The sequence below is a fragment of the Trachymyrmex cornetzi genome, unplaced genomic scaffold (assembly GCF_001594075.2).
Source record: "Trachymyrmex cornetzi isolate Tcor2-1 unplaced genomic scaffold, Tcor1.1 scaffold21, whole genome shotgun sequence".
NCBI lineage: Eukaryota > Metazoa > Arthropoda > Insecta > Hymenoptera > Formicidae > Trachymyrmex > Trachymyrmex cornetzi.
The window spans coordinates 534,666-541,356 of record NW_017296741.1 but is presented as its reverse complement, the minus strand read 5'-3'; positions in this window follow the sequence as shown (position 1 = coordinate 541,356).

The following is a 6,691-nucleotide window of genomic DNA, read 5'->3' as shown; positions in this document are numbered from 1 at the left end:
ATGAGCCTCTTATTTGTTAGCGATACTATTGATTATTTGTTACATTGACGAATTAATTTGCAAGCGTAACAAATCGATCGTTTTTTAAACAAATATCACATTTGCTGTCCCTTGATTTATTCCTATAACAAAATCATTTCTCTCAGTGTGTATTTAGATAATTTTCGCTGTAACTGCAAGATCATTTTTTTGAGTGTTACACAAACATCGCCGTAATTTCTTATGTCGTCTTATATCATCCGTAAGACATATAACACACGAAAAAGAACATAATAAGGAGCGATAAGGAGCTTGTGCATACAGTGAGTGCAAAAAGTATTCGTACAGAGAAAATATTTTTTAAAAGACTTTATTTTTAAAAAGTAAATGTTATCAAGCGAGAAATGAATCATCGAACTGATGTCGAATCGATATCGATACGATGATTTCAACACCAATTTGATGTAGATTCCACGTTTAATTGACGATCATTTCTTGTTGGATAATTAATAATTTATTTTTAAAGAATAAAATAGACTATAATGTGTTCCTTAAAATTATACCTTGCCTGCACAATACGTGACAAAGACGTCTTTATGACGTGCCAACTCGTCACACGTTACGTCGCAGCGACTTCTCGAAACATAATAGACACGTTGTTGGCACGTGACTAACAGTCAAATTTTTGTGATTTTGTGATTTTATGCAACGTGTTGAGCATCTATTTGCTACTTAAGACTCGGTTTTTCATTATCGTTTTTCATTATCTGGTTAAGTTAACTTATGGTTAGGCTTAACCTGATATTTTATCCAATAGGCTTCATCTATGATCATGTCATATATGAAGTTTTTGATCGAAATATTGAAAACCGTTTGTAGCAAATATGGTTAGGATCCTCAACAAATTTTCTATCGATTAGTATTATTCAGTTTGAAAATAGTGGAAAAGAATATTATGCGTAGAGAAAAAAAAAACCAAAAATTATAATTATAAAAGAATAAAAAACAATTACTTTTTAATTGTACACTGCCGTTTGTACACTCAATCCAATCTGACTCCTATATTTCCGCACCGTCATAGATTCTTCGAGAATCAATTTTGCCAACTGTACATTATATTCTCTATGCACGTCTATGCGACGTGCAAAAAAAGTTACATATTTTCCACCAAAATTTTACCACCAAAATAGCATTTCTACGCACGTCATTGCGATGTGCAAGAGAAAAAAAGTTACATATTTTTTCTGCGACTTTGCGGTCAAAATAGTACGTTTCTATTACGTATAGTGCAGATAGGGTATATACTATAAAGATGTATTAATTATAGAAAATATAGCAAAAGAAAGCGAAAATTAAAAATTGTATTGTTTGGATGCTCAAAAGGTATTCGTAGAAATTTAATTTCTAAAATCAATAATACATGCGAAGCTCGTTTATGTTAGAACAGAATGTATTCATTGTATAAAATTGCTAATTAATGTATATTTTCTAAAAATAAGACTTTTTTTATAAAAAATTTCCTTGTACAAATATATTTTGCTTTCACTGTATATATTTCTTTGTGCGTTGTTTAATAAGGGCATGTAACCCTTCCATGCACAATAAAAGAATTTACTTTATTCGTGAAAAATATTGCATACGAAAATATAGGGAAAATGCTAGGGAAATCTATAATATACACGCAACGAATACTATTGTACTTTTTCATTTTCGTGTGATATTTTTAAGAATGGGGGCCTCTGCAACTTTTTAGGGAAGAGCATTTGGGCCCAAATTTGATTGGCTGTTCCAAATAGGGCAGTATACCGCTATTTATATATGCACACTTGTACTCTCTAAAACTTTTAGAGTGAATGGTCACTCTGAAAAGTAAAATCTCACTTATAAAGATATTGAAACTCTTTTTCAAGATTGGCTCAATTTTCATTCTTTAAAGCGAGATTCTACTTCAAAGAATTTAGAGAGTAGGAAAGTGCATTTGGATCTTTTGATTAGCTGTTCCAGTATGCTGCACTTCTTTTACATCAAAGATCTATTTTTTGTGACTGAACTAGTGTACTTTTGGAATTAGTATACACTTTTGAAACTTAAAGTGAGATAGATATTACACTTAAAGTGAGATAGATGTTACACTTGTTTTTTACATCATAATGATTGGTCCCACTTATTATTTTGTCTCATCATTTTGTTTCATTTCTTATAACAAATCTACTTTACAATATTTGGAGATTTGCTTCTTCTTTTGTGTAAGTTTCGATTAAAAATAATTTCTCGTTGGTCAAAAATTGGATGCGTTGGTCTGAAATCGTGTCGAGTTGGGATTTTGACAGTCGTTTGACGAGTCCTGCAAACGGACGAAAGTCCCACCGACCTTATCTAACATGTTTATGGCCGATGAAGACTTCATCCGGACGCATCGCTCGCTTTTGATGATCGTCTTCGAATGACACGACCCGACGATATCGAATCGACCAATTTCTTCTGGAAATCTTTCGCTGTTGTCATAGGTCAATTTTTAATCCGAGAAATCGCAGTTTTGTCTTCGAATATAATCTTAAGTCTGCATTGAATTTCCAATTCGATAGAACTCAGTAGTTGGAAAAGAATTATGAAAGTTTAAGATAAGATAAATCTATAATAACAAGAAAATTAACGATACATAACTAATACAATTAAACGAGAAGAGCTTTAGTCGGTCAAAGACCTTTGATCGAATCAGCCTAGATAAAGTTAAGACATAAGATATCTTTAAGATATCTTTTAGACGTCAAAGACGTCTTATGTCTCAAATTTTGATACTTTATGTTGTCTGAGAGGCTCTTCTCGTTTAATTAAAATTGTAATCAACGTTAAGATTTATATTAATGAAATCAAATTAATTCATATTAAAATAAATTCAGATATATTAAAAAATATATCCAGAAAGAATTATTGTTTGCGAAATAAGAAAATTTTTTCCAAATTTAATTATTACTATTCTCTTTCTCTCTCTCTCTCTCTCTCTCTCTCTATTCTTTTCTTTCTTCTCAGTATTTGTAGTATAAATTTTGCGAGATTTAAAATTACGTAACATTTCAAAAGAAATATAAACATAACAAAAAAAAAGAGAAAGGCTGTCACAAAAATTGTACGAAGATCGACTTCTTTTTTTCTTCTTAAGAAGTCACGTTCTTAGAGGTCTTTCAATTGGAAATGTGCGGACTATCATGGTTCACGATCCCATGGAATGCACGATGACCACTCCGCACCACGCAGGTGTAACCTGTCAGGTGATGTCACCACATACACTTGAGCGTTTACGATCGAACAACTTTACGATCCAACGTGATTGAGCGAGTAGCATCGCGAGTCTTTCATTCTTTCTCAGAAGGAAAGAAAATTAAAAGATTAATATAATGGTTGAACTTCTATGGTTGAACTCCCACTTAGCGCATCTTTTACAATTAATAGCATGCAAGTGCAGATATCTTCATTGAAGAAAGAAGGAGAGCAATAATAAACGATTTATTAAGACGATGTATATGAGTACACAACAAATAAGAATTTAAAGCCTATAACGGTCAAAACTGGTCGAAGCTTAGATGTTTAAATAATTTCCATGTGAATTTATATATCACATATGTAGTTATTTGAACTGAGTGCCGAATTGGTTCTTCGGATTTATAAACGCAATTAAACTACCATAGTAATATACTAATATCACAAATTAAATTAACAAGCAATTTAATAATTTGATATTCAATTAAGCATCCTATTAAAAAGATGTTAATATATTGAAAAATTGTAAATAAATTTAAAAGATGGAAAATATGTGAACTGTAAATATGGTAATAAGAGATAATATAATAATAAGTTTCTCTTCTATTGCCATAAAAGAGAAACATAAATTATATAAATAATTAGCGTACAGTGATTAATTAAATAAGATCTCCCGTTAAATGTGAGTGTAAGTACGAAAAATACAGATTTCAGGGAACTAAACTTATGAAGTGAATTATTCTTCGTTCTCAGTATCGTAGAAAAATCGGGCTCAGCAAGCATTTCGACAATTTTTCTCTGATGAGAATTTGAGCTTGTTAAATTATTCAGAGTTCTACGCCAATGCGCAATAAAGATGCTTATCTGGAAGCATGCGTCGCAGAGAAGTCTCGAGATTTGCAGAAAAAGCGTGGATCACGTCTCGGTTTCTTCCAGAAATAGCGTTGAAAAGCGGAAATTCATACATTAATAAAAGAATATTGATATCGAAATTAAAAACAAGACAAGAATTTAAATTTGGCGAATGAATAAATTGTTGACAACATTGCATAGTCTTGATGCGATTTTAATTGAAATAAGTAAATAATTAGCATCGCGCAAAGATAAATATTATAAAAGACGAAAAATAAAGGAAGATTTTCTTTTCCTTTTTTTTTTACATCGGAAAAAATCATCACGATAGCCTTACAGAAATCTAACACTAGCCAATACTGAAAGATAGTAATTAATTAATTATTTATTTTAAATATTAAAAACATGTCAAGTATTTTTAGTAGGTACTTCAAATAAATAATTACTATTTATTAATAATACATTGGCCAAAATTAGATTTCTGTAAAGATTCCATGATGTTTCTTCCGATGAAAAAAAGGGAAGAAAAAATCTTCCCTTGAGTGAAAAACACCATGTTCGGCCAAGGCGGTTCTTCGTGTTCAACAACATATTTCAAATAAAATTTCTTGTGAATTTATACTCTAAACTTTTTGGAGTGAATTGTCACTCTGAAGAGTGAAATCTCACTCTTAAAGATTGAGCCACTCTTTTTTAAGACCGGCACAATTTTTCACTCTTCAGAGTGAGATTCCATACCAAAGAATTTAGAGAATATAGTTTCCAGTTCGCACAGTCCTAAACCGAAGCTGGAGTAGTAATATCACCAATTAAATAGTAATACCACGAAGAAAATTTTCCGTTTGACATATAGCGAAACGGGTAAAGAGCAGATCTCGACGATTAGAGTCGGCGCGTCGCGACGCGACGTGACGCCACGCGCTTAGCCGTACATTCGCGTTATCGCGACGTCAGTGAGTATAAACTATTTATATGCGCGAGTCTCTCACAAATTCACGTATTACGTAAATCCGTGCACGGTCCCGCGTGCACGCGCGGACCAATTAACGGCCGTCGTTTTTATCACACTGTCACGGTTCAAGGCAGAAAACAAACCGACCGGCGGCCTCCAGCGCGTGTCTTTTTGACGATTAGCTCTGAAAATCCGCGGCGATGGATCGTCGAGTTCATGACGTAAGAATACAAGGTGTTTCATTGTGCATATAATGACGAAAATATAATTTTTCATTAATTAAATATAATTTTGGACTAATTTTTTGATTGCTCATCAACTGTGCATCTCGAAAGCAAGACACCTTATTTCTTATTGTATCATGGTCGAGTTGGCAAGAGATTCGTTGGTCCCTACAACGGATTTACGAAAGTCATTAATGTAAAAGTATTTTTAAAAGATTCGCGATTGACTCGAATCGAGTCAAAAGATCGAGTGAAATAAAAGTCAGATTGAATCGAAAAAGAAATTGAAAAGTAAAAGTGAAATTGAAATTGATTAATGACGACTTTACTCCTCCGTTCGAATACGTAAAAGATGAATCGCTCGGCTATGTCCTTTTAATGTGCTTTACTGTAATATGTATATAGGTGTATAGATGATGTATGTTACTTAGGTGAACGTAGGAAAGGCATTCTGACTAGTGCGATGTATTTCCGTCGATGAACTCGAGTGCGCGAGTCATTCTCCAGAGAGAAAGAGAGAGAGAGGGAGAGAAAAAGAGAGAGGGAGAGAAAGATAGATGGACTTTATCCTGATCCTTAGTTACGGCAGGATGTAATGATATTATTCCATAATTTGAGAAACACGAAAGTCGTCTGGAAATCTTGCGGAGGGAAACATGAGAGAAAACGCCGTTTTCCTCCGCGAGTAGAAATGGCTCAATTAGTCAGCCATTATAGTTAAATGAAAGACACTGCAGAATTCTTCTCTGCGTTAACAAACATAAAATTTGCGATTAATTAAAATAAACTTAAGGAATTAATTAATTTTTTAAATGTGAAAACTAATTGCGTATCCATGTCACTTTAATTCAATTAATTTGGCCAGGATTCACCGGACGTTAGTGATAATTAGATCTATTAAAATGAAATACATGATAAATAAAGCGATATGAGACTCGCTGCTTTTTTTTTATTTTTCCAACGATACGAGAAGCAAACGAGTCCGAAAGGATTAACACATATCATTTACGTGACCATCGGTGAAGCGAGTTTTCCACCAAAATATTTGCGTGTTCGCACTGACAGTCAAAAGAGAGAGAGAGAGAGGGGGGGGGAAGAGAGAAAGAGAGATAAAAGAACGTGACGAACGGTACAGAATCTCACGTATTGGAACAAGTGTTCCTCGCTAAATCTGGCACGCGGCGACATAATGCGCGATTAAATTACCGCCTTCCTGAATCTTACCAAGTTCCTTCGCTCGTGGCGTATACGTGCCAATGAAATCTTCCCTATTATCGGGTACAATTTGCTCTCTGATAATGCATAAGTATGATAAGAAACTAATAGTATAATATCGGTATGTGTATAATAAATGCAATAAAAAATCAATAATTTATCGTGTGCATAAGATTCTAATTACGTAATTTTATTATGACTAATACTAAGA